The 25,326-nt window shown below is 41.3% G+C and overlaps 1 long non-coding RNA gene across 1 annotated transcript; it reads left to right on the top strand.

The window, feature by feature from the left end:
* Positions 1-17,369: 17,369 nt before the first annotated feature.
* LOC142101581 (uncharacterized) lies at positions 17,370-20,229 on the top strand. Its single transcript, XR_012679051.1, has 2 exons — positions 17,370-17,423; positions 19,680-20,229. It is a non-coding gene; the product is annotated as an uncharacterized LOC142101581 (long non-coding RNA).
* The last annotated feature ends 5,097 nt before the right edge of the window (positions 20,230-25,326 follow it).

Here is a 25,326-nt window from a genome sequence, read left to right as displayed (position 1 = left end):
TACCAGCAAAGAGGATTTTGCGTTGCGCCTCAGCCAATTTACATTTAATAAATAAAGGTTCACAGCATTCCTAGTGGTGTACTTCATTGTTGCACCTAGATATATTTGCTGTAGTTCTATGCTCAAAAATAACATAAACAGCTTAAATAATTACATCTAATCAGTGCCATTTCAGTTAGAATGTTTGATAACAAAAAGAAGGATTAAATAAGAACTAAAATTAAATGAGTTTTGTAAATTAATGCATTGTATACGTTTGACATGATGAATGAGATGAAGAGTACCGATAACTGGTGGAGGTAGCAATACTTAGACCTGAACCACTGTTTTTTTCTATAATTTCTCTGGGAACCAATGACTTCTTTCAGGATAGTAAATTGATTAACTGCATTACCATAATGAACTTAACCCACATTGGTAACAGGTTCTGTTAATTTTTCACTGTAAAATAAGTACTAGAAAGTACATATGATAGCTTCTCTTCAGTTTGCAAGTAAGCCTTTCTTCCCTGTAGTCCTCTTAGGGGGGTATTCAATTGTTAGCGTTAACGGGGAAAAACGAGCGCTCAAAAAATCTTAGCGTTAATACGGTAATTACTCGCGAAATTGCAGCCGGCGAGCTGAAATTCCGCGAGTAAACTACCGTATTAACGCTTTTCACGCGCAATATTACCGTATAAACGGTAATATTTTTTGAGTGCTCGTTTTTTCCCGTTAACGCTAACAATTGAATACCCCCCTTAATGTCATTGATTGAACTCAATTTTTTTTTTCTAAAATCACATATTTTTGCTTTTTTTTTTTCTCCCTACATTATTATTAACCTCAATAACACTAATTTCAAGTCATTTGCAGTCAATTTTGACCACCTCACAGATCACAATATTATTTTTATACACTTTCAAACAAAGACTGCAGATTTAGAAGACCAAGCCTGCCAGCCCTATTATTTCTATTTCAGCAATGACAATTATCAATGGAGCTCTCCTGAATGTCACTGGAGACTTTGAAGAACACTGCTACCCCTCCTCTTTCTTTTCTACCTATGACGCTGCCCAACTGCACTAGAGACTGCCAAGAACTGTGATACCCCTTCTGTGTCCCTCTTGAAATGGGGCTGGATCGCCTTGGAGGGCGGTACTTATAGAATCCAAAACTCGCGAGATCTGATGACGTAACAATGACATTTTGCCTCGTTTTCAATTCCGTGGGCGTGTGAAAGTACCGAGCCGGCTCGGCTAGTACTGTTAAGTTCGGGTGTGTACGGCTCTCGGGGAACCGAGCCTGAGCATCTCTACTTCATACACAGTTCAAGGTAATTTTTAGTACATCCTGTATTTTCAGGAATTGATTTTCTTACGTGTATATACAGTTTAAAGGGACTCTTGTTGTTTCCCATAAATTAGTAATGAAATATTAGAGAGGATTAAAACTGAGTTTTAATCTTATTACTTTGAATTTGCCCAGCACCTGGTTAACTTTTGGGGCAAAGAAAAACCTTTTCCCTGCCTTCTTGTAAAGCTTGCGGTGCTGAGGCCTGTGGCATGCATGGCTCATACTCTTGCCCTCATCAGCTCTCCCCTAGAGGCTTAGCATCCTTTAAGGCTTGTGTCCCCTCTTGATGTTGTGTATGGGCAGTAATTGAGACCCCTGTGTGGCTCCCCAGTGCGCAGGAACAGTATCCCTAGATCCAAGCATAGGCCGCATGTGGTGAAATCGCTGGCGTTGATAATTTTAAGAAGCATCAGCCACCACAAGCACTAAGGACACCCTTATAGGATCACCCATCTACAGAAATATCTAAAAGCTAACTGGAGCCTATTGGTGTCCGCTGTCACTCGTCATTCACGGAATGGATGGGGAACAGAAGGAAAACACAGTCTGATCATCAGGATCAGCTCCAATGACTGGTGACACTTTCCAGCTCCTCTCAATCTTAAAAATTAAAGATAAAAAAATAAATAAAGAATAGGATTTTGCAGAGTATTGGGCCCCATGCATGCCCAGGCTCTGGTGTTTTATACCCTTCCCCTGTATCGGCACACCTGGACGCTGCTGATCAGCATAAAAGGTCAGACAAGGACATACATATCTCTGCTGGGTTCTGGTTTCAAGACCTGTCATTTATTGAAGAATTGCCCTTGTGGTTCAGTTCCTGACCACAGGCTTCAGAAATATTTGGCACTCTCGGTGCTGCACAAATGAATCCAGAGCCCTTCTCCAACACCGTTTCAACATTTTTTTTTTCCCCAAATGATGGTCAATGCAGGAAACTCTGGTTCAAGAACAATATAAAAAGGGATAATCCATGTACTTGTGGATCATTTAGCTCTCTAGGAGAATTAGAATCTATGTCTGATAAAGAATCTGGAAAGATTAAAGAAGACCCCAGATTGTTTAACCTGGATACAAAATGCATACTTATGCTGCAGAGTGTGTATATATACAGAGATATCTCCAACACTCTAACAAACTGGAAACTTTGTAAATATTGTTATACATACATCAGGCGCTCCCTTCAGGCACACAGGGATGGTAAATCTTCTCTATTGGTAAAGTACCGTTCAACTGGGAGGTTCTTATTCATATACCTGGTCATTGTTTCTTTCTATAAAACAGACTTACAAACACATACATCCTATCATGGTGTAGTATGTCAAACACATTATTCCAAAAAAGTGACCACACAGAAAGCGAAGGCACATTCCCTTAGTGTCAACATTTCTAGTTTACACATGGGAACTTTTTTGGTTTTCTCCCCAGTTCAAGTTTTTAATTCCCTTGCTAGCCTCTCTCTCTCCTGCCCTACTCATCTACTCATGCAATGTGGAGATGCATCAAAATAACTTTAACTACTTTTTAGAGCACCTACAGCAAACTTCAATTACCCCTGAATCAACAGAATCACTTTGTGGCTCCTGGACTGAAGAGGAGGAAAAGTGGGTGATTTAAGGCATTAATAAAAGGTTAGGCCCCTTACATATGACGATACTAATAACTTCACTTTTTTCAGGTTGATTTAGTGCCAACATTAACAAGATTATTCAACGTTGTCAAATCTACTTCTGCAAAGAAATGTATTGCAATTTGTATATACTCTAGAATGTCATGAAGAATGATCAGATTGTCACGGTAGGACTGCAGGAGGTGCTACCGACTGGTATTGACACAACTAAGCAAGGAGATGCGGAATCTAACCCACCCCCGGTATTCGTCAGGATATGGACTTGGCTGTGTGAGGTGTGCAGGTCACAGTTCTCCAAGTTAGTCATCAGTATGGTAGTGTGGAACAGGAATAGTAGAACGGTCTGGGTCAGAAATCAAGCAGGAGAGAAGGACCAAAGGATACTAGGATTGAGTTGGAATAACAGACTGAAAGCATTAAAAGAAGAATGGTGCTTGAAATCATTGTTCTTCCTCTGTTAACCATGGTTATCTGCAAGGAAATACGTGCAGTCATTATTGCTTTGCACAAAAAGGGCTTCACAGGCAACCATTTTTCGGATCATCAAGAACTTCAAGGTGAGGTTCAATAGTCATGAAGAAGGCTTCAGGGTGCCCAAGAACGTCCGGCAGCGCCAGGACAATCTCATAAAGTTGATTCAGCTGTGGGATCGGGACACCACAAGTTCAGAGCTTGGTCAGGAATGACATCAGGCAGGTGTGAGTACATCTGCACGCACAGTGAGGCAAAGACTTGTGGATGATGGCCTGGTGTCAAGAAGGCCAGAAAAAAAAGCCACAAAGCCACTTCTCTACAGGAAAACATCAGGGACAAACTGATATTCAGCAAAGGGTACAGGGGTTGGACTGCTGAGGTCTGGGGTAAAGTAATTTTCTCTGATGAATCCCTTTCAGATTGTTTGGGGCATCTGGAAAAATGCTTGTCCGGAGAAGGAAAGGTGAACGCTACCATCATGTGTCATGCCAACAGTAAAGCATCCTGGGACCATTCATGTGTGGGGTTGCTTCTCAGCCAAGGGAGTGGGCTCACTCACAATTTTGCCTATGAACACAGCCATGAATAAAGAATGGTACCAAAACATCCTTCAAGAGCAACTTCTCCCAACCATCCAAGAACAGTTTGGTGAAGAGCAATGCCTTTTCCAGCATGATGGAGCACCTTGCCATAAGGCAAAAGTGATAACTAAGTGGCTCAGGGATCAAAACATTGATATTTTGGGCCCATGGCCAGGAAACTCCCCAGATCTTAATCCCATTGAGAACTTGTCAATTCTCAAGAGGTAAGTGGACAAACAAAAACCTACAAATTCTGACAAACTCTAAGCATTCATTAGGCAATAATGGTATGTGGCCCAGAAGTTGATTGACAGCATTGCAGGGCGACTTGCAGAGGTCTTCAAAAAGAAGGGTCAACACTGCAAATATTGACTCTTTGCATAAACTTAGTGTAATTGTCAATAAAAGCCTTTGACACTTATGAAATGCTTGTAATTTTACTTCAATATACCATAGCAACATCTGCCAAAAAGGTCTAAAAACACTAAAGCTGCAAACTTTGTGAAAACCATGATGACTTGATCATTGATGACGCGGCCACATCACGTGTCAAGTGATGCGGACGCCTGTGCGGCGTGTGCCCCCCGGGCTGACTACCGTCGGCCCGCGCCTGGCCATGACTGTATTGATACACCTCAAGAATCACTCCACTCACTTAAGAATAAATTTACATGAGAATTTCTCATAAGATGTTGTTGAAGAACAAAGCGAAATGTAATTTTATATTAACATCGTGAAGAAGGGGATTTGGTTAGTGTTTTTACTCAATTAAATTCATTTTTAAAACGTGTCTATATGTACTGTGACAAAAACACTGGAGTCGTGTTTTTAGGCAGATATGTTTGTCCCAGTTTTCTGTCCTACATGTTTTAAAAATCCTAGGGAGATTATTTTGTGTTGGAAGGAGCTTCCCAAAAGTGTGTGTTCAGCTTTAGGGAAAAGCTGGTAAGGGTTCCTGAGGTGTAAATGGAGATAGAAGGGTGGGCTCCTTTAAACAAGGCCCAGTCCAGGATGTCAGATCAGTCTCAGTCTCTGCTCTCCCTGGGGAAAGGAACTGCAGAATCTCTAAAGCCTTATAATAAGAGATGCTAATATTGGTTGTGAGTACACTATATGTGCTGGAACTTATTATGTTTTTGTTTAGTTTGATAGTCAGGAACCACATGTGTTAAGTTAGTGCATGCATTTTCAAATGTGTATAACTAAGAATTCTGCATTTTTATGTACAAGTAGAAATAGCAGCTTTGTTACTGGCTAACAGCAGTGTGCTGGGGGATTTTTCTCAGTATGTCTTTAGTTAGTGCCAGGCAGGCAAGGTGTGTGCTTTGAAGTTTTCTTCATTTTTTTTTCTGCTTAAAGAAAACTTGTAGGCAATTTGTACCAAAACCTTGAACATGTGTGACTTCTCTGCTGCTGTACACTACCATCTACCCCAGGAGATGGCACCTGTTCCCCTAACCCGGTTACAACTTGGTGGAGCATGTGAGCATGAGATCTGCACATATTAAAAGCAGCAGCTTTGAGAAACCTCCAGGAAGCAGGTCTGTGTGTGCTTGGAGAATTTTAAGTGACTGATGTAGTGGAGAAAGACTTGCATTTAAATGTCTGTGCATGTTATGTGGATATCAGCAACTAAAAAACAGAAAGATTTAAGAGTACTTAAACTTTTTCATTGTCAAGTGGATATTTCTGTGGTTGAATAGCAAAAGAGACTAAAGGTGTTTGCAAAACCCTTCGGCAGCAGTTAAAGATTGATACTCTGCAGAGACTTTTTACAGTGTGACATGTGCTGGGAGTTGCAGGGCCACATAATTAAGGCAAGTCCAAGTTGGGTTTGGTCTACACAAATGTGAAAACTTACAGCTTAGAGGACCAGACCCTCCTTTTTGGAAACCAGTGCAGATTCATAATCCTTAAATCTGCGCACTTCAGAAATATCTGGTGTAACAAAACGAGTTTGATATTACCTTAACTTGCCTGTCCCTTATTTCTCACAAAATATGGAGCATAACAAGATGTACTTTTTATAGCCATGTTAATGTTCCCCAGCTCACCAGAGTACAATTGCAGTGTCTAATTACATGTGGTTAAGGGGACAGTGGGGTCATGTCTATATAGCAAACTTTTTCACAATATGTTACTCATTGTTATATATAGGGATGAGCGCACTCGGATTTATGAAATCCGAGCCCACCCGAACGTTGCCGATCCGAGTCGGATCCGAGACAGATCCGGGTATTGGCGCCAAATTCAAATCTGAAACTGAGGCTCTGACTCATAATCCCGTTGTCGGATCTCGCGATACTCGGATCCTATAAATTCCCCGCTAGTCGCCGCCATCTTCACTCGGGCATTGATCAGGGTAGAGGGAGGGTGTGTTAGGTGGTCCTCTGTCCTGGTAGATCTCGCGCTGTGCTGTTTAGTTCTGTGCTGTGCTGTTTAGTTCTGTGCTGTGCTGTGCTGTGTTCTGCAGTATCAGTCCAGTGGTGCTGTGTGCTGTGCTCTGTCCTTCTGAGGTCAGTGGTGCTGCTGGGTCCTGTGCTGTGTCCTGTTCAGTCCAGTGGTGCTGTGTCCTGTGCTCTGTGCTTCTAAGGGCATAGTTATTTCCCCAATATTCCCCTGTGTTTAAAAAAATAAAAAAAAGTTATTTAAAAAAATACCAAAAACTAATTTAATTTTTTTTAATTACCACAAAATTTGCACAACCAATCCTGCAGTATAAGCCCATTGGTACTGCAATATTACCAAGTTCACACATTCAGCAGTAAAAGTCCAGTGGTACTGCAATATTACAAAGTTCACACATTCTGCAGTATCAGTCCAGTGGTGCTGTGTCCTGTGCTCTGTCCTGCTGAGGTCCGTAGTGCTGCTGGGTCCTGTGCCGTGTCCTGTTCAGTCCAGTGGTGCTGTGTCCTGTGCTCTGTGCTTCTAAGGGCATAGTTATTTCCCCATTATTCCCAAGTTTTTAAAAAATAAAAAAAAAGTAAAAAAAAATAAAAAATAAAAAATTAAAAAAAAAATATATAATTATAACCAAATTTGCAAAACCAATCCAGCAGTATAAGTCCATTGGTACTGCAATATTACCAAGTTCACACATTCTGCAGTATCTTGTGCTACATATAATGGAGACCAAAAATTTGGAGGATAAAGTAGGGAAAGATCAAGACCCACTTCCTCCTAATGCTGAAGCTGCTGCCACTAGTGACATAGACGATGAAATGCCATCAACGTCGTCTGGCAAGCAGGATGCCCAATCTCCTAGTACAGGGCATGTAAAATCCAAAAAGCCCAAGTTCTCAAAAAACAGCAAAAAAAGAAACTTAAAATCATCTGAGGAGAAACGTAAAGTTGGCAATATGCCAATTACGACAAGTAGTGGCAAGGAACGGCTTAGGCCCTGTCCCGTGTTCATGACTAGTGGTCCAGCTTCACCCAAGGATCTAAGCCCTCCTCCCCCCCCCTACAAAAAATTTAAGAGAGTTATGCTGTCAGCAACAACAACAAAACAGCAAAGAACTCTGCCTTCTAAACAGATGACATCACAAATCCCCAAGGCGAGTCCAAGGGTGTTGTTGGTTGTGAACCCTGACCTTCCCATCACTGTACGGGAAGAGGTGACTTCATCCAGCATTTGCAGCACGCCCTCTGCATATGCTGGAAGGATCACCCACAGTCCAGTTACAGATTTGGCTAATGAAGGTGTGAATGTTGTACACTGGGAGGAGGATATTGATGTAGCTGGCGCTGAGGATGTTGATGATTATGATGCAGACAGATACCAAATTGCATTTCTCAATTTCTATTTATATTCTAGATTATATAACGGCTGAAAAGTTTTCTGTTTTACTCCTAGTGGAGAGGGGATCTGATGCAGACAGATACCAAACTGCCTTTGTCCATTTCTTTGTATATTTGAATTGCTAGTTCTACAGTCTATGCAGGCTGCTTTATTTATATTCAACTACAAGTGTAGGGCGGGGGCATAGATAGCCACCAAAGTAACGTGGTCCATTTAATTTCACTTTCTAGCTCCACAGTCTGTGCAGCCTGCTTTTTTTTATCTTCAAAGTATTTATATTTACAAGCCTTGCAATCTAAATTAACTAGAGGTAGTGACGTGGTAGAACTCCAAAAGGCAGTTTGGAAGCCCCTGTACAAACTGGCTCTATTTTTTAACTGAGTTGTCCCCCCTCCAGTGTGTACTCGGAAAGAGTTTTTAGTGCAGCGGGGAACCTGGTCAGTGAGCGGCGAAGGAGGTTGCTTCCTCACAACGTTGAAAAAATGATGTTTATAAAAATGAATAATCAATTCCTCAATGAAGTACAGCACTGCCCTCCAGACAGTACAGAGGGACTGTGGTTGTGGAGTCCAGCGGGGACGAATTGATAATGTGTGAGGAGGAGGAAGTACACACTGTAGGGGGAGAGGAATCAGAGGTTGAGGATAAGGACGACATCTTTCCTCAGTAGAGCCTGTTTAGTTTGTACAGGGAGAGATGAATTGTTTTATTGGTGTGGGGGCCCAAACAAACCAATCATTTCAGCCACAGTTGTTTGGTAGGCCCTGTCGCTGAAATGATTGGTTTGTTAAAGTGTGCATGTCCTATTTCAACAACATAAGGGTGGGTGGGAGGGCCCAAAGACAATTCCATCTTGCAACTTTTTTTTGGCATTATGTGACCATTCAACAGTCGTTTGCCATGTTCAAAAAGTAAAAGAAAATGCCAACAAATTCAATAAATTAAATCAAAAGTTAAATGCCCTGTCATTATTTAAAACAAGAGGTTTTGACGTGCTAGAATTAGTGTAGTGTTAAGATGTTATAAACACTACACTTGGAAATTGGAGGAGGTAATGTGGCCCCGGTATCAAATTGGGTACCGGGGCCACCCCACTACGCAGTCCAGATACTTGTTTGGTGGAATTCAGACCAGTTGAGGGTGTATTTATTTTATTGTGGCCCCGGTATCAAATTGGGTACCGGGGCCACCCCACTACGCAGTCCAGATACTTGTTTGGTGGAATTCAGACCAGTTGAGGGTGTATTTATTTTATTGTGGCCCCGGTATCAAAATGGGTACCGGGGCCACCCCACTACGCAGTCCAGATACTTGTTTGGTGGAATTCAGACCAGTTGAGGGTGTATTTATTTTATTGTGGCCCCGGTATCAAAATGGGTACCGGGGCCACCCCACTACGCAGTCCAGATACTTGTTTGGTGGAATTCAGACCAGTTGAGGGTGTATTTATTTTATTGTGGCCCCGGTATCAAATTGGGTACCGGGGCCACCCCACTACGCAGTCCAGATACTTGTTTGGTGGAATTCTGACACGTGGAGGGTTTTTTAATTATATTGTGGCCTCGGTACCAAATTGTGTACCGGGGCCACCACACTACGCAGTCAAGATAGATAGATGCGTATCATAGATAAAGTACATTCAGTGGTGTGGGGCAAATTGAAAAATATTCAAAATGCACTGACATTATCAAAAACAAGAGGTTGTCACACGCTAAAACTCCAACATGTATATGATGGAGAGGATGGAGGAGCAGCCGTATGTGTAGTGTAATGCAGACCTGTTGAAGGTTTTTTATATATTTTATTGTGGTGCCCAGTGCCCACTCCTCTACGCAGTCCAGGTACATTTATTGGTGCGAATCATACAAGTTGATGGTTTTCTTATTATATATATTGTGGTGACCCACTCCTCTAGGCAGTCCAGGTACATTTATTGGTGCGAATCATAAAAGTTCAGGGTTTTTAATATATATTGTGGTGACCCACTCCTCTACGCAGTCCAGGTACATTTATTGGTGCGATTCATAAAAGTTCAGGGTTTTTAATATATATTGTGGTGACCCACTCCTCTACGCAGTCCAGGTACATTTATTGGTGCGATTCATAAAAGTTCAGGGTTTTTAATATATATTGTGGTGACCCACTCCTCTACGCAGTCCAGGTACATTTATTGGTGCGATTCATAAAAGTTCAGGGTTTTTAATATATTGTGGTGACCCACTCCTCTACGCAGTCCAGGTACATTTATTGGTGCGATTCATAAAAGTTCAGGGTTTTTAATATATTGTGGTGACCCACTCCTCTACGCAGTCCAGGTACATTTATTGGTGCGATTCATAAAAGTTCAGGGTTTTTAATATATTGTGGTGACCCACTCTACGCAGTCCAGGTACATTTATTGGTGCGATTCATAAAAGTTCAGGGTTTTTAATATATATTGTGGTGACCCACTCCTCTACGCAGTCCAGGTACATTTATTGGTGCGAATCATACAAGTTGATGGTTTTCTTATTATATATATTGTGGTGACCCACTCCTCTAGGCAGTCCAGGTACATTTATTGGTGCGAATCATAAAAGTTCAGGGTTTTTAATATATATTGTGGTGACCCACTCCTCTACGCAGTCCAGGTACATTTATTGGTGCGAATCATACAAGTTGATGGTTTTCTTATTATATATATTGTGGTGACCCACTCCTCTAGGCAGTCCAGGTACATTTATTGGTGCGAATCATAAAAGTTCAGGGTTTTTAATATATATTGTGGTGACCCACTCCTCTACGCAGTCCAGGTACATTTATTGGTGCGATTCATAAAAGTTCAGGGTTTTTAATATATATTGTGGTGACCCACTCCTCTACGCAGTCCAGGTACATTTATTGGTGCGATTCATAAAAGTTCAGGGTTTTTAATATATATTGTGGTGACCCACTCCTCTACGCAGTCCAGGTACATTTATTGGTGCGATTCATAAAAGTTCAGGGTTTTTAATATATTGTGGTGACCCACTCCTCTACGCAGTCCAGGTACATTTATTGGTGCGATTCATAAAAGTTCAGGGTTTTTAATATATTGTGGTGACCCACTCCTCTACGCAGTCCAGGTACATTTATTGGTGCGATTCATAAAAGTTCAGGGTTTTTAATATATTGTGGTGACCCACTCCTCTACGCAGTCCAGGTACATTTATTGGTGCGATTCATAAAAGTTCAGGGTTTTTAATATATTGTGGTGACCCACTCCTCTACGCAGTCCAGGTACATTTATTGGTGCGATTCATAAAAGTTCAGGGTTTTTAATATATTGTGGTGACCCACTCCTCTATGCAGTCCAGGTACATTTATTGGTGCGATTCATAAAAGTTCAGGGTTTTTAATATATTGTGGTGACCCACTCCTCTACGCAGTCCAGGTACATTTATTGGTGCGATTCATAAAAGTTCAGGGTTTTTAATATATATTGTGGTGACCCACTCCTCTACGCAGTCCAGGTACATTTATTGGTGCGAATCATACAAGTTGATGGTTTTCTTATTATATATATTGTGGTGACCCACTCCTCTAGGCAGTCCAGGTACATTTATTGGTGCGAATCATAAAAGTTCAGGGTTTTTAATATATATTGTGGTGACCCACTCCTCTACGCAGTCCAGGTACATTTATTGGTGCGAATCATAAAAGTTCAGGGTTTTTAATATATATTGTGGTGACCCACTCCTCTACGCAGTCCAGAAAGATACCTTGTTGCAACGTTTTGGACTAATAACTATATTGTGAGGTGTTCAGAATACACTGTAAATTAGTGGAAATGCTTGTTATTGAATGTTATTGAGGTTAATAATAGCGTAGGAGTGAAAATAAGCCCCAAAACTTGATTTTTAAACTTTTTATGTTTTTTTCAAAAAAAATCCGAATCCAAAACCTTAAATCCGAACCGAGACCTTTCGTCAAGTGTTTTGCGAGACAAATCCGAACCCCAAAAATAACGAAAATCCGGATCCAAAACACAAAACACGAGACCTCAAAAGTCGCCGGTGCACATCCCTAGTTATATATATATTGTAGTGAGGCTGTTCTACATTGTTCTTAAAGTGAAGCCAAGTGGGTTAATCAGTAAGGATCAGCTAGGGTCCAGTTCCAGGATACAGGTGAGGGGGCTGTAGCTACATTCATTCTCCCCCCCCAATTCTCTACAGGAAGTCCTGAGCAGCTGGAAACTAGGTCTGGCTCAAAAAGCTTGTAAGGAGTTAATTTCAGGAGGGGCTGAGTGCTATCCTAGATCTGGTTGTGGGGAAGGCCAATTATTACCAATTGTATTCCACAGGACTGGCCCAGACATTGTAGCATGGACACAGCAAGGGAGTCACTGCAGAAGGCAGGCTCTTCTCCACTCCGATACCTGGTCCAGCACCAATGATGAAGAGACTGTTGGTACTGGGCCTGGAGACAGGCCAGGGAGCCCAGGAAGGTCCCCACAACACAAAAGACTTGATAATAATGGACTTAAATGTTTTAGGTGCGCTATGCCAGGACATGATATTGCTAATTGTCCAGTTATGCAAGAACGTATGCAATGTGATGCTGTTTTTTGAATATCGTAGAATGTCTTTCTTTACCAGATTAGTCTGTACTGTTTTACCTCTGGCTGAGCCAGGAAAATGTGTGCAATTATCTATGGAGTGCAACTGGATAGATGCATTATTAGAGAATCCTTGTGGATCATCTGTTAAGATTGGGTTTAATTCTTTCTTGGTGCATGATGCTAAAATAGAGAGATATTTTCCCCATTTTTAGAAATTATGGGAATCCTATTGTCACTCACCGGACCGTGAGTGCCTCTACGCTGGTGCGTGGCTCCCTAGCCTTCCTGCCGGCACCTATCTTGAACCGCGGCCGTCCGCCATCCCGATGGACTGCGCATGCGCAGCACCCAAGAACTCCTGTGACTGTTGCTTTTAATCTAATTGGTTGATCAGGCAACTCTCCCTATTTAAGGCACCTGTGCTCATTACCTCATTGCCTGATCTAGAGTCTCATTCACTGTGAGTCTCTGAAGGTGTCTCCTGTGTTCTACTAGTGTCTTCAGTTTCCTGCTGATTCCTGTTCTACTCATCGCTGGTTTCCATACCTGCTACAGTCTCCTGTTTCCTGCCTGTGTCCTCAGTTGGACTCTGATTACCGGATCTACTCACCTGTGGTTCCTACACTCGTCTCTGCCGTTCAGCGTCTCTGCAGTCCCTGAATCTTCCTGTGGACAGACTGTTCTACTGAATAGCGGTATGCCTATCTGTTATTGACTTTCTACGTTTACTCTGCATATCCGCTAGGACAAGTTTCCCCTCTCAGCAGCGGTATCCATACCCGCTATAGACTGTTATTGTTACGCTGCATATCTGTTTGGAACAAACCATACTACTCAGTCGTTATATGCACAATTGTGATTGACTATCCTTTATTGGCCTGCATATCTGTGCTGAGCAAGTCTCTACCAAGCAGCGCCACATACCGTTATAGACTTTGCTGGATATGCTGCATATCTATTGGGATCAAGTTCCTCTGTGCTCTCAGTGTCTGCATCCTATTATCCTTATATGCCTCCACTCATCGACACCTGTACACATCCTCACCTATTAAGCAGTGGTACAACTTGCTGTACGCAGACCACTGACTTCCCCGCTACCTACCTGCACCTGGACAAGTCTTCTCACCATAAGCAGTGGTACAACTTGCTGTACGCAGACCACTGACTTCCCCGCTACCTACCTGCACCTGGACAAGTCTTCTCACCATAGCAGTGGTACAACTTGCTGTACGCAGACCACTGACTTCCCTACTACGTTCGCGTATCTACTCACGTCCATCCTGATCTCCGTGTTCAAATCTGCCTTTCCACAATATCAGCTAGTCGTTGACTCATTGACCAAGATTGCTGCAAGTCACTGACTTTCCTATTATTTATTGGCATTCCCTCTCCATCTGCTGTGATATATGTTCCGCTAGTCACCCTGCTACCAGAGGACCGTTGTGTGAACTTCACTACTCTGGTAAGCCCAGTCATCTGGTGAATTCCTGGGCAAGACTCCTAGTGCCCGTGACACCTATATGGTCCCAGTTGTGAATGGTATAGAGCCAATTGACTACACTGAGGGTCCGATGGCAGTGAGTGTGTCCTGTGAACCTTAGTCACTTAGCAATGAATATTATTATTATGGTGTTCTTACATTCACCAGACTCACTTATCAATGTTTTCACACTTAAATCACATACACATGTAGCATGAGCCTCCCTGGGCTTCGTAAGTTCACAAAGAATCAAGGAGAACACATTAGATAAAGTTTATTTAATCTTAAAAATGTTTCCAAGGCTTAGTTACAAAAATGAATAGCAAGACATACAATATGTTGCACAAATAAGTTTCAGAAAATAAAATAGGAAATAAAATCTGAGTCACTACTTACTAGTTAAAACCTGGTGTGAAAGGGAACACAATTGAGCAATATGAGACATTTCAGTCTTGATAGATAACCTCATGAAAATGCACACGTTATTGTCACATAGCTCTCACCCCCCCCAACTTTGGAGTTTAGCTGTCAATAAGGACAGATTGATATCCCAGATGTCACAGGGCTTTCGAAGTGAGCTGTGGATGTCCTGGGCTCTGGAATGTTCACAGGACCTGATTTCTCACCTCTGCTTGTTCAGCTTGGCTGGTCAGGTCCACATCCTCTGCATACCAAAAAAACTCCTCAGAGCTGCTTATCTATCTCTGGATAATTTCAAAAGATTAATGACACTTTCATAGGTTCAAACTCATGTCATTTAGCAAAGCACACGTTGAGATTATATTACAAGGTTACATAAAATATTCACATTGTCATACATGAATTCAACAGAAAATAACAATCAGTCCTTTGGCATACTACATAATCATCACACAGAGCTTGAATTGGACGTAGCTGCGTGCGCTCGTGTTTGGCACGCCACTACTGTAAATTCACTATGGTAAATCGCCCCTTCTCCACACGGTTCACTCCCTGAACGGTAGGCTGTAGTAAGAGTCCTTTGCCCTGACAGGCGCTCGAAACAGGACTGTGCGCATGCCCGGAATTGGCAGAAACGTCCATGAACAGAGTGATTTTGCGTACAATACGCTCAAAATCGGCAAATACGTGCCTTAATGAATCAGGCCCACAGTGTTTACTGCATTCAAAGTCACCCTTAATTGTTTAAATAAAGAGATATATTTTTAAGTTATAAAAATTACAAAACACCTTTAGAAGTCCGCACCTCACTGTTACGGCTAACGGTCTAATCATAACCTGTAGAACCAGATGGAGAGGTCTTCACCTTTAGCAGCCGCCTGTCCCGTAGAGCTCGTTATGCTCACAGGTACTCGGATGCCCCCAGGTCTTATACTCAAAGTAGTGCAGGTGTATGAACGTACCGTAGCGCAGAGTAATGCAGGTGTATGAACGTACCGTAGCGCAGAGTAGTGCAGGTGTATGAACGTACCGTAGCACAGAGTAGTAGGGTGTAGGATCTAACAAGCCGTGGTCTGGGTCCGAAGTAGGTAACGTGGTCAGGCAAGGTGTCAGGGCTGGAAGAAGACAAGGAGAATCCAGAACCGAAGCAAAAGGTCAGGGCAACAATCCAGTCCAATAAACAAAGCCAAGGGTCATACACAGGAAATCCAAATAGAAACAGGTTAAAAAAGGCACCGGAGCAGGTAAGTACACAGCACTGAGAACTGGAACTGTAACCGCAGGGAGGCTAAGCCCTCCCAGCCTAATATACAGGGACTGGCATATAGCAAACAGAATACAGCCCGGGGTAAATCAGCCTCAGGGGCTGAGTAATTAATGAGGATCCTAAAGGTTGCGCACGTGCCCGGATGCCCTAAATGGCGGGACGCGGCGCTACAAGTCTGGCAAAAACAGGAAGCATCCTGCGGGCACAGTGAGTCGCAGCGGCTTGAGGCTCCGCCGCGACTCGCGACACTCACTAATAAATGTGGCGGGGTGGTTTTTAAAGACCAGCCTGGTGTATTACTATTTTATTTGTGTGTGTCTGTGGTTCTAAGTAGGGGGCAGAGGGTCCCATAGACCCCCTGTGGTGTTGCTAATTTCCAGAACATTACCACACAAAGATCCTACAGTATTCAGACTAAGGTGGAGACACTGCGTAACAAAGGAAACTAAGTAAAAAGTTTACTGTTTAATTAAAGACAGGACAGACAAATCCGTACACACATCAGGGCAGACAAAAAGGGTATTGCACTTATCCATGTGTACGCTAGTTTTTTTTTTCTTCTTGCTTTCAGAGTGTGCATTGCCTAATCAGTACATAAGTGGGTAGATCCACTGGCAGCAGGAGAAGGTCACCTTCGTACATCATGTCAGTCATCATTACTGACTTGACATCTACGTATACACAGAGTCGCTGGAACATATACCTCTCCTAATGCCTATATTCCTTGTCATCCGCTTTCTGTATCACTTTTGCTTTCAGCGCCAGGCCATGATATATACAATATCTACTACTTAAATCAGTAATATAACTTTTGATGTGTTTTCCTGCTACTTTTTTGGGATTTTATTTTCTAATAGTCATGTCTTTAATTGCATTTTCACAGCATTTGTTTTATATGGGGCACATTTATCAATATTCGCAAAAAATGAAAAATAATTTTCAATCCTTATGGCATTGATAAGGATTGAACTATTTCTCAATTTATTAAAAAAACAACATAGGAACAGCAGTTCCAATAAACCGCTGTTCCTGTGAAAAAAAACTTGCCACTCCATCTTCGTAATGCGATCCTGGGTGACTTCTTCGTTCGTCCTGCCTCCAGGCATCCAAACAGCACTGACCCAAAGGACCTGGGTCATGTGACAAGGCAGCACATGTGCTGTAAAGCTCTGCTCCGAAGAGCAGAGCTTAACAGTGCTGAAAATGATCAGAAATGGTAATTTACGCCAGCCTGAGCTGGCGTACATTACCACATGTGTAAAAGTTTTTTCGAAAGTTGCTAAATTGCGGTACATAGCAGTCCCCCATAGACATCTATGTGGACTGCTATGTATTTCGAAAAAAAATGCAAAGTGCGATGTACCAATAATAAAATTGCAGGGTACTTAGATTTGCAGCTATTTCCCGAAAACGTCCGATTTACAGCAAAAAAAATTATTGATAAATAGGCCCCTATACATTTTAACAGGAGCTAGCGATAAAAAACATACACCTGCAGGGGGCGGGTTGTGGGCCAGAACAATTCTCCTAAGGGGGCAAAAAATATAATTCGTCCTGTCCCTTTTTGATATATCCACATCTCACATCTAAGGAGAGAGTCGGAGCCTGATAGGTCTGTAAGAAATAACTGTATTGTAACATATTACACACAAAGCAGTTGGCTGCTTCAGCAAGATATGCTAGTAGACCCTTCATACTTATACTCTGACAAAATAATGCTGCCATTTGTAGATTAATCACTTTCAGATGTATGTAACAAAAATAACCACTAGATGTCACTATAATCACGATCGTTTTCTCTTTAACTTTGTTGTTTATTCGATCATGTGAACGTGAGCAGCAGATTCCATACAGTAAGGCAATGTTTCGTAAAGCGCAGACCTTTATCGTATATTATAGAATTTACTATATAATATTGCTGTGATTACGTTTCAACAGAAATTATTTAAAACTGGAAATCGGTAAAAGTGCAAGTAGGTCTATTACACTCTGCTTGTTGTTGCTATAGAGATGACCGGTGTTTGTGAATACTGCGGTGTAACTAGGCCTCAGATGGAGCGATGTTCCCGGTGCAGGGAAACCTTGTACTGGTGAGAGTACAGATATTATGTAGTATTATCCAAAGTGGTGGTTACTTGCTGTTGGCAGCATATTGGAATATGACGTTTTCTGTTATGATGTGTAAACATGTACTCAGATCCATGTACAAATAATAAGTAATCATTAGGTGCTCAGCATAAGACAACGCTGTGCTAATATTATTGACCCCAAGCATAAATGGTAACTGCACAGCCAGGCCGTAATACCAACTATTTTCATAATGGGGCAAGTCTGAGGTGTATTGTTATTTATTAGCTCTTATTTATTGCCATTTGTGTCTCACTACTATTACACAAACAATAATGATGGACGCATACTGAACTGATGACATTACACAGGGTTATTAAAATGCAAAAATAATGCAGATCGTTTTAAGCAGCCTTTCCCACTTCGTTATGGTCTATGTAGATGCATTACTTGAGCTGCAAACTGCTGCCATTTTGTAGCTCAGTGTGACATCACCAAGAGTTATTTCACAAGGCAGGGGTACACCAGAAAGTCAAAACTTATCAAGTGAAGAGCTGAATTATAGCAGACACTGCAGTTCTTTTGCTTGTAAAGCACAGCATTTAATTGCTGCCTTGTGATTCCATCCTATGTATAGGAGTCACCATGGTTGACCCATGATTCAGTTATGTAAAGTATTTTATTTACTGCAAGCTACAACTTAATTACTTTATTGCTAAATAAAAACTATCCTAACTGTAAAACATATTGTTGATAATTACCTTATTATTTGGAAGTACACAGTAGTTTTATGAAAAGATGGTCATGGGTACCTAAAAACATGGTTACAAAAATTTTAAAAAGCAATACGGGACAACATAAGCTCTGCCCAGTTCCCCTTCCATTATCGGCCCAATCAAGCATGCAACCCTGTGAATCCTCTCCCTAATTGGGACTATTGGAGGCATGTTGTGTTATGTCCTGCAGGTTTGGAATGTCTGATTTAAATAGAAGGAGAAAAAGGCATGAAACTAGCCTGAGACCGGGACATTGGGCCAACAAAAGAGCCACCAGAGCAGTAGTTGGCTCATTGTAAGATAAGTGGATGAATTTAAAATATCCAATTAATCAAATCTTAATTCAAAATCTTGTTAAATCAGATCAGCAGTCATTCTTGCTTTGAGATACATATAGCCATTAGTATGTGTTATCTGCTTTTTTCTTTTTTTTTTTAAACTTTCATCTGCCTGTCTTGGAGTGTGCCGAAAGTTTGATTTCTGCCTATAACTACAGAATCATGCACTTTTACTGGGATCTTTGGTGTTGGTTTGTTTTTTGACACAATGGGCAGTCTTGCCCATTGGGTATTCACGTAATGACTGGCTGTGACAGAGTTTGCAAAAAGGATTGAGTACAATTAAATGAAACACAATTTGAAATGTTTCTCAAAGTTGCTTACAGACAGCATCTATCTGAACTGATGGCGGTGATGCTATACTGAATGTGTATTTTATGTGTGATCAGTTTTCAATCACTGATCTGTCAACTCTATATACTATACAGAAACTGTAGAGTGATCGATTCAGCAGAGAAACAGGTTCTATGGCAGTAATTCTTAAGACTGCCAATTCCACAATAGCTAACCCTACCTAAATCAGTTACTAGATGATAGCCAATCTGGCTGGAGTCACACAGGTTGTTCTTTCAACCCTAATTGAAAACATAATTGCAACACACTAGAAGTGGTCAGTAAACAGTTCTGGGAAAGGAAAACAGAACAGTGGTGACTGAGTAATCTACAACAACATAATGCTTAATATGTTTGTCCGTTGTGATCTTTGAGCAGTGGAGATGAAGCAGAAGCAGTATAATTGCTCCACAAGGCCACTTTATTGCTTGTATATGAATGCTAAGTGCATTTCATTACTATTTACTGATGGTCAGAATTTGTTACAGAGGGATGAAGAACATTAAGTAGCTGATCTGTAAAATAATTGCCTATAAATATATTTTTATGGACTGATTCCTTATCCAGTCTCTGACCATTTCTGTTTTGTGCACAGCTCCACGGACTGTCGGCACAAGCACTGGCTTACACACAAACTCCACTGTACTGCCCTTACTGAAATAATGGAGGGAGCCCTTCTTCAAAATGGCTTTGAAGGATCTGGTGGAACGGACGCAATAAAGCAGGAAACGAGAAGTCAGTTTGTCATAAAAATTAAAACTAGACATGGTAAATCTGAAGTCACGATACCAAAGGATTCAAGTGGAGAGGAAACCTTTCTGTGTCTGTGCCGCCATCTAAGAATTCCCCAAGAAAACATAAGGCTGATCTCTAGAGGAAAACTAATCACTACAGAGAATATTGCATATTTTGTTGCAAATGGGGCAGCCTTTCAGGCTTTTGGTGAAGAAGCGGAGGATGAAACTGGGTTAGATGTGAGAGACATTAAGGTGCTGATGGCACAGTTATCCGTGGAAAGGAACGTGGCTGTAAAAGCACTAAGGAGAACTGGTGATCTGATAGATGCCATGTTATATGTTTCCGATAATCAGTAGGAATCTGACTATTTTATACATATTATGGTGTAAATAAACAATAACAGAATATCAGTCTTGTAACAAGTCTCATGATTGTGGCCGTTCTGCACTTTATTTTAGTATTTACAAGTCCTATGGCACTCAGATCTGTAGGGACACAAAGGAAAATTATTTGTACATAGTGCAACTATATGCGTCCAACACAAGCAAATCTGTAATTCTACAACTTGTTTAAGATAATGTTCTACATCCACCCATTTACTGTACAACAATCTCTGGGTAAACTCATGATGCTGTAGATCCATGCTGGTCAAAGAATTTGCAAAAAGAGAATTGCATTTCTGATTCAACTATAGTATGTGGGTGTGTCCCAAACACTACACAAAAAAAAAAGTGGAGTCATCCTGCATGGTCTAAGGCAGTGTTGGCTAACCTGTGACACTCCAGGTGTTGTGAAACTACAAGTCCCAGCATGCTTTGCCAATATATAGCAGCTTATTGCTGGAAGGTTATGCTGGGACTTGTAGTTTCACAACACCTGGAGTGTCACAGGTTAGCCAACACTGGTCTAAGGAGCTTTTTTTCATTTCTTTTTGATGGAGCCTCTATCTAGCTTATGGACCATCAAATGGGTAGCCCTTCTGTAGACACTGATTTCTCTTCTCACTTTCCAATACCTAAAGCTTCCTAAAAATGGAAATGTGTGCGCTATTGACGTCAACAAGATAGCTCCTAGCAACAGTACTTTACATTTTGTTTTTAATAATCCCATAAGGTCCATTCACTTTTAACTGGAACAGCATATGGAACTATTCAAATGCACATGGCTAAACATCAAAACACAGATTTCATCTTTTACATACATAATTAAGAGATCTGTAATACAAGGATATGTTACTAACTACATATACCATTGTCATGTTATTCCATCTTTCTAATTTATTTCAGCTAACGGAGGTTGTTTACAAAGCATTCTGTATAATGGACTTGTTAGATGGGGAGGGAGGGTGGTTGACATTCCTGATTTGTATCTGTATTGATCGGAATTTTTAAATGTATTTAGAAACATGTTAAAACTTACCTGCTTTCACCTGACTTGGGAAAAATTAACTTCCAAATATTAAAATTCTCTATTATTTTACAGAAGTTGGTTGAGCTACAACAAGTCTGTGCACTGCTAGTAGTATAATAAATACAGACTATGAAGAGACTGCTTACCTTGGATATATTTGTAGAATACATGTGTTGTGTGGATCCTTGTATTTGCCAATCACTGTCATCACCAGTCATTAGATATAACCGGAATAATATAGCCCTTACTCTAGAGCAGTGGTTCTCAAACTGTGCGCCACGGCTCCCTGGGGTGCCTTTGAGATCTGACAGGGGTGCTTCGGCCAGGGCCAGTGGTAAGCAAGGCGGGGGACTACTTGGTAATTATGTTGGCTTAGGGGTGCCTTGAAAACTTTTTGGAGACCCTAAGGGTGCCTTGACCTGTAAAAGTTTGGAATCCACTGCTCCACTGTATGTATCTCAGTTGGAAACAAGATGAATGTGCAAATAACACTTTTTAGTTGTGGACACACAATAGGTCAAATTGGACGTCAATGGCAGAGATCTGAAAACACAGATCACTCGGTGAAATTAATTATAATACATCCAAGGAAGCAGAGACAGGATATGTATATCAACAAAGTAAATGCCAATTCTGTAAGGCAGGAAGCCAGAGGAGGTATGACAAGACTCTCAGGCATAGGTATTCCAGGAGTTACAGCAAGCCTCCAACTACCCCAATTTTAACTGAACAGTCGTCATTTGTGGACTGAAAAAAGGGAAAGAGCTTACACAAAGTGGCAGAGTTTTGCCCAAAAATAGGGGTATCGGAGGTGGGATTATATTGTCTCGTTTTCGCATGTCTAACCATACCTCCCAACATTTAAAGTCTTAATATACCAAATCTAGGAGTAGACCAAGGTAAGAGACCAGAGAGTTCAGTGTGGTTGCAAATAAACCATGTCAATACGTAGAGAATCATGTTTGTGTTTCTTTTTCAAACCATTCATGTTGTTAAAAAAGGTTCATTGTTTATCTATTTTGGACAGCAATCACTCCGGTCCTTACAAATGAATCAACAACTCACAATAATGCTTATTTTGCTTTTTCTAAAAACAAACTTTTATTTCAGTTTATATAACAAAAATAATATAAAAATAAAAACCATTACAGAGGTCCACCCACCCCTTGGTCATAATACCGCCCCTGCCACGAAAATTCCACCCAACTACCCAAACCATCGCCAAGTGTTTCCATTTTTTAAGATTCCACAATTTCTGCATCATGCAGACTTTCTTATCCCTTAAATAACACCTATACCCGTCACCATCATAATTCCATCACAATTTTTCACCCCAATCTCCTTTTACTAAATACATACACATTTCTCACATTCCACAGCACATAACATACCATCACCAGCCATAGCACTCTCACCATAAGTTTCCTACATGCTCTTAAACCAGACAAGGCAATCTTCCACAAATGGTTCACCTGCTGTCTGCTTACACACCCCACCAACAACATTCATACTTGAAAGTTCCACCTCACATGCAACCCACTCTCCCTTCCATCACAACCCATTCTCCAATCACTCCTTATCATTTCACTGAGCCAAACCTCACTACACAGCATTCACCCAGGCATCTAATGCATCATACAGAGCCTCGCTTTTACCTACCAGTCATTCTCATCACTTGCACAATGTAATTCAGACTCTTGAATGCAACCACATGAGGAAACTTCTCTTTTCAATCGCTTCATCTTACAAGTTCAGAAAAACAACACCAAAAATCTATTAATTTTCCTTAACCACATAATAGAAATGGGGAATATATTTGTATTGCACCACAGCCAATATCGAAATTATACAGGACATAAACATACAGTTCTCTGAAAAGTTCAACTTTGTTTCCAGCTTTCTCCCAACTCTATGTTGCTATCATATCCTCCTCATACACCATTCTTGGTCTTCATTCACTATTTGCTCAATTACACTCCTCATTTTATTTGCTAACACTTGTGCATAGCCCTTTAATTAACATTCAACAACATAATAGGTCACCAATTATGCAAATCATTCTTTCAACCTTTGTGTATTAGCACCAGGACTCTTCCTCTCATGGGTTCACTCAAAACTATGCACTGTGGTTACAAGACTTCTCCTGTGCTGCCACCCACTTATGGAATTCCCTACCACACCCAATCAGACTCTCCCACAGCCTTCAAATCTTTAGACTCTCTCTTATAGCCCATCTCTTAGAGCTTACCCTACTCTCGTCTATATTATCCACACTAATGCACCTACACAACTATCCCGATCTACACTCTGAGCCATACTCACTACTCTTGTTTCACCTACACCTTCTTCCAAATAGAGTCTCATGAGCAGGGCCCTCCCTACCCTTTATTTTCATGTGTGCATTTATTTTGTCTACCTTGTATGTTCCTGATTTATGTATGTCCTGTTTTACTTACTGCATAATTACTAATTTTATTCTTAAGTCATTCTCACACATATAACAAAAAACATCACTTTCCACAATATTCCATTAATCACTGAACAATTTGAGGCAGTTTATCCCTCCCATCCATTTTATTCCTTTACAACAGTGTCTCCCTAACTCAGTCCGCATGGACCCCTAACAGTTCAACTTTTCCATATCTCTTTGCACAGGTGTATTTATTACTGACTGACACAACTTGAAAGATCCACAAGTTGTAGTAATTATTTCACTTGAGACCTGGAAAACCTGCACTGTTATTGGTCCCTGAGGACTGGGTTTGGGATACACTGCTCACTATTCGCCATAGCATGCATAACCTTATCCTCAGTTATACTTCCAACAAGAATTGACCATTCATCCTCATGTATCCACAATAGATTTAAAAACATCACTCATTCCCTCACGTTTTATTTGTTCTCCACTAGCTTCATATCCATTACCGCATTCATCTTGCTCCTTTTTAGCCATTTTAAAAAATAAACACGTTGTACAACTCTTGTCCTTCTCCATTCTTTGAACTTATGGAGATAGCTGTACATCATTCTCTAGAACAGTGAGGAGCACTTCAACCTTCAAAGGGGCCGCACAGAGGAAGGATGGAGAGCACAGTGCACTCCCTCCTCTGGATGGTCTGAGTGACCTATATGCTCTGTGCAGAGGAGGGCATGTAACCCAGGAGTTGGCTGTCCCCGTTCTTTCATGATCGGTAGCAACCGGACAGGGGGCAGCAGGTGAAGGCTCGGTGGGCTGCCTGTTGCCCACCACTGCTCTAGAATGTACTGGATAAAGGATAACTAGAATCTCCATTTGTCCTTTTTAGAAGTTTTAGTAAATCTATCCCTTTATCTTTCACATCCAACCTAATACTCCTATTAGGTAATGCAGCCTCTTATCAATTCATTTCAAAATTGCTTATTTGGAGCCATCCTATATGCAGTAGTCTTGCATAAACAATCCTTTCTTTGTCCCAGGTAGCTTACCGTTATTTCTCATGCAGACCGCCGTTCAGGCTGCAAATTGATCCGCAGACGTGGTCCCAGCCACAGAGCACATGCGAGCACCATGCCCTGCTTCACATTTTTTGGCTTATCCACGCCTTGTGCACAGGCTGCTTACAGCTCCTACAACCCTTTTCTTCAGGGAAGTCCTCCTTTTAGATGGCCATGCTCCATACATGCACTACAGAAGGAGGGCTGTCTCTGGTAGAACAGGATTCTCCAGTGGTTATTTGCATACAGGTAGAGAGGTGTAATGAGAAGATACATCTCTGTCTGCATACAGACTGATACGTACTTCATTTTACTGAGCATGCACAGTATGGAAAAGCTCATTGTGTGCTTCCATTTCCAGGGCCTGATTTAGGCCTCCCTAGGTTAATACACTTGAAACGCCCCTTACCTTACACGATAGGCTAAAGCTAAAAACAAACTCATCCTTATTTTAAAATCTGGCTCCCTCATCCCTGCTACTCTCTCCAATGTTTCATATTTGCATGTTTTTGAAACCCTGCTCCAGTTGTCCAGCAGGTCACTGCAATCTTTGTCCCTCATTTTTCATTAAATTCAGAAGCGTATAGAGAAAGAGCGGTATGAATTGTGCTACTGAAAGT

Source organism: Mixophyes fleayi, chromosome 9 (genome assembly GCF_038048845.1).
Source record: "Mixophyes fleayi isolate aMixFle1 chromosome 9, aMixFle1.hap1, whole genome shotgun sequence".
Classification (NCBI taxonomy): Eukaryota; Metazoa; Chordata; class Amphibia; order Anura; family Limnodynastidae; genus Mixophyes; species Mixophyes fleayi.
Note: the sequence above shows the minus strand (reverse complement) of the source record. Positions and strands in the feature narration are given on the sequence as shown.